Raw genomic sequence first — 4,452 nt, forward strand, 5'->3', positions numbered from 1 at the left:
CTAAACTCGGTTTAAGACGTGAGCTATCCGTTACAATATCGTTTATTATATTTCCTCGCTTCATTCTTTTCATATTTAAGTTAACATTTGTAGTTTATTTTAACCTACCGGCAACTATTTGCACGCTTTTTAGAGATTTTCGAAAGAAAAAGGACTTTTATTGATTAAAAAACCTACCTACATGTCACGTGGTCTTTCCCACCCGCCGAGCCTTGCTCGCTATTTGTTCATTATTTTTTCGTGCAAGGCAACAGACGCACGCGCCTACTGTTACGATTTAAAAATAAATAATAAATAAGTTATAAAAGTACATCACAATTATGCCAAAACGTAAATCAACGCTCACGATAGATGAGCAAATTGAGCGTTACCAACGCAAATTAAGGAAATTACAGTGCTTACCATCATCATCTGATGAAAGTTCCGGTAAGTGTAAACATTAATTTTGTGTGTAATTGGAAGTAAGTGTTACATTTCTTGAACAACCCTACGTACCCATAGGTAGTAGGTATATATATATATATATATATCTTCCACCATCATGCATTTGATCGATGGATTAAAGGTTATTCCAAATGGAAACAAACCTAGCCTGGGGGTTGACCGTGAGCCAACACGAAGGCATTTTAGCATGTAAGACATGTTATCCTAAATCAATAGGTACATGTTAATATGCAATTACCTAATTCTGAGTCCTGTCCGTGAGACTAGACTGCAGTTCTGTTAAGCAAATCTACCCACATTTAGAAATTATATTTAATTATATTTCTAATTTTTCTCCTTTGGTCGTACAGAAAGCGAAGACTTTCAAGAAGTACCGATGGACGACGCGATCGGCCTAGAAGTCATAGTCCCGCCATGCTCGCCTGAAAGGGCGCAGCCAACGGACGACACAAACAACGGTACTACCCCTCCGGAGCATACCTCCGTTGAACCTCCGGAACCTACGGTTGCCGCGAGTATCACATCCCCGTCTGATCCAGTCTCCGCCCAGGTGCCAGAATTAGATCCGGAGCTGCTTTCCGCATTAGGGGAAGCCACTGAGGACTCTCCCAAACTGGGACCTAAAATACACGAAAATTATCCCAGCGATGGTTGCCTTTGCTACGTAAGGGTCTAGCGAAAGGATACAAAGGAGAAGCTCCTAAAAGATTACCTCATTCCGGAAAATTGTACGCTATTACAAGCACCCAAGTTGAACGCGGAAATTTCCGCAGCGGTCACAGAAATGGCTCGAAACAGAGACAAGAAAATGGAAACTGGACAACAACAATTAGGAATCGGAATCACCGCTATAAATCGGGCGATGACAATTCTTTTAAACAGCGACGACAAAATCTCGGCCATTAAATCCTTGAGCGACAGTTGTCGCATATTGTCCGATCTACATTTTTCTGAGACCCAGGCACGTATAAAACTCATTACACCCGGTCTAGCCAAACCCTTTTTGACGGTTGTACAATTCACGGAAAGGGACGATATGCTATTTGGTAACAAATTGCAGGAAAAAATCAAAGCTTCAAAAGCCATAGAGAAGCAGGGTCTACAGATAAAAAAGCCGCTGGCAAATGGTAAAAACACAACGGCTCCTACACCTTCGACGGGCCCACGCACTAATTACCACCAGTACCAGGGAAACTGGACGGGCCCTTCGCGCTACCCGTCGAACAGGGGGGGGCGGGGAGGGCAGAGGAAGGCGGTTACGACCGCGCGCAAACCCCAGGCGCAACCGCAGTCGAGACCAGCGGGCCAGGCCAAGCTCCGCGCCTCGACCCAGCAGTAAATCAGGTACTACTACATGCGGGTAGGATAAAATATTTTTATGATGCTTGGTGCAAAATAACTTCAAATGCTGTTATTTTAAACTGGCTAAAGAATGGCTATTCCATACCTTTTAAGCAAAAAGTGGTACAAAACGTTGTTCCCAAAATAAATTGGTCAAAAACAGAAAAAATTGACATGACATTAGCTATTCAAAATTTACTCGAATAGGGGCTATCGCTCCTTGTTCGCCGAACAATGACCAATTTATTTCAAAAACGTTTTTAGCACCTAAGTCTAACGGAGAAAAAAGATTTATACTAAATTTAAAAAAACTTAAACCATTTTGTAGCCAAAGATCATTTCAAAACGGAAGATCATAGAACGGCAGCCAGACTTATCCCGGAACAGGGATTTATGGCCACAGTGGACCTGAAAGAGGCTTACCTACTCATACCCATGGCGGAATGTAGCCAAAAGTACTTGCGCTTTCATTTCGAAGATGATCATTCGGATATTGTTACTTTCGAATTTAAGGCCATGCCTTATGGACTTTCCGTGGCTCCAAGAACTTTCACTAAGATAATGAGGGAAGTCATGACACATTTGAGGTCACAAGGTCACAAATCTATATTTTACTTGGACGATATATTGTGCATAGGAGACGACTACGACGAATGCTCTCGTAACGTTACAGAAACAGTTAAATTACTTACGGACCTAGGCTTCGTCATTAATTTCAAAAAAAGTATCTTGGAGCCTCAGCAGTCTTGTAGATTTTTGGGATTTAATTTTAATTCACAAGACATGACTCTATCTTTACCAACGGATAAACGCAAAAAAATTGCAGCCCTGGTACATAAATTTTCTTTACGCTCATCCTGTACAATAAGGGAATTATCTCAAATGATCGGCACGCTCATCGCCGCGTGCCCAGCAGTAAAGTATGGGTGGCTATATACAAGAATTTTGGAGAGACATAAGTATTTATCTTTGCAGCGCCTCCATAACTATGACAGGAAAATTAACTTGCCTAAAGTAATTTTAGAAGATCTGAACTGGTGGAAGGATCAAATACCTTCATCCTCCTGTTCCATGCTAGTCCCCGACTACTCCCTAATTATATACTCGGACGCGTCGCGGACCGGCTGGGAGGTTCTGTAATAACATAAGAACTCATGGAGCATGGAGAATAGAGGAAAAAGAATTTCACATTAATCAGTTAGAGTTACTAGCGGCTTTTCTGGCGCTGAAATACTTCTCGCAAGACGAACGAAACTGTACGATTTTATTGCGCATTGACAATACGACAGCCATAAGTTACATCAACCGCATGGGAGGTGTGCAGTTCCCGCACCTCAACGAACTAGCTCGGCAAATTTGGCAGTGGTGCGAGAAGCGAAACATCTGGCTCTTCGCTTCTTACATCAATACGAAAGATAACGTGGAGGCCGATAAAGAATCGCGTAGAACTAATCCAGATACGGAATGGGAGTTGTCAAGTTCAGCATTCTTTCGAATAACAAAAGAATTAGGTCAGCCAAACATTGATTTATTCGCTTCTCGAGCTAATGCCAAATGCCCGCGTTACATCTCTTGGCGGAAAGATTCAGATGCAATCGGCATCGACGCATTCACCATGAACTGGAGTCATGATTTTTTCTACGCATTTCCCCCGTTTTCGGTGATTTTGAAATGTCTACAGAAAATAATACACGATAAAGCAACGGGGATATTGGTGTTCCCCGTATGGCCATCACAAGCATGGTACCCATTACTAATGGATTTAAAAAAATCGGACATTGTGTTAATGAATCCTAAAGAACACCTTGTATGCTCCCATTACAGGAGCAGACATCCACTGCACGAGCACCTTACCCTGGGTGCCGCAGTGCTATCCAGCTAGCTTACGACCGACGAGGCCTGCCAACCGAAGCCTGGGAACTCATGCTTGGATCTTTAGCGAAAAGTACAATTCAGCAATACAACGTGTCACTAAAATTATGGTGGAGTTACTGTTTGCAAAACAATAGAGATGTGTTCGATTGTTCAGTCCCTTTAGTAATATCTTTCTTGACCGAACAGTACAACAAAGGGGCGTCTTATGGCTCCATAAATAGCCATAGGTCAGCATTATCGCTGTTCTTAGGCAATAGGGTTGGCTCAGACGAGCACATTAAAAGACTCCTCAAAGGGGTTTTTAAAATGAGACCTAACTTACCAAAATACAGTTACACATGGGACCCTAAAACAGTTCTTGACCATATTGCTGAATGGTTCCCAAACACCGACATTTCTTTGGAAAAAATTACCAAAAAACTAGCAAGCTTGTTAGCTTTATGTACCGCGCATCGGGTACAAACTTTATCCCTGATCAAGACTAATAACATTAGCATAGACCTGAACGGCATTACAATTACGATTACAGATATAATTAAGACATCCATGCCCGGTAGGGAACAGCCAGTACTGTTTCTACCATTTTTTAGGAAAACCCCAAAATATGCCCTGCTACGGTGCTCCAAGATTATATTTCGGTAACGAGAAAATTAAGAAATGAGAACACCGACCGCCTCTTAATAACTGTGAAGCGTCCTCATAAAAACGCGACAGCACAGTCAATAAGCAGGTGGCTCAAGCAGGTGCTAGCCGAGAGCGGCGTGAACGTGGCGTTATTCAGCGGACACAGTA

At 42.4% G+C, this 4,452-nt stretch overlaps 1 pseudogene; it reads left to right on the forward strand.

Moving 5' to 3' along the window:
* The first annotated feature begins 328 nt into the window (after nt 1–328).
* LOC141426247 (uncharacterized) lies at nt 329–4,211 on the forward strand (annotated as a pseudogene).
* The last annotated feature ends 241 nt before the right edge of the window (nt 4,212–4,452 follow it).

This window comes from Choristoneura fumiferana, chromosome 3 (assembly GCF_025370935.1).
Source record: "Choristoneura fumiferana chromosome 3, NRCan_CFum_1, whole genome shotgun sequence".
NCBI classification, from domain to species: Eukaryota; Metazoa; Arthropoda; class Insecta; order Lepidoptera; family Tortricidae; genus Choristoneura; species Choristoneura fumiferana.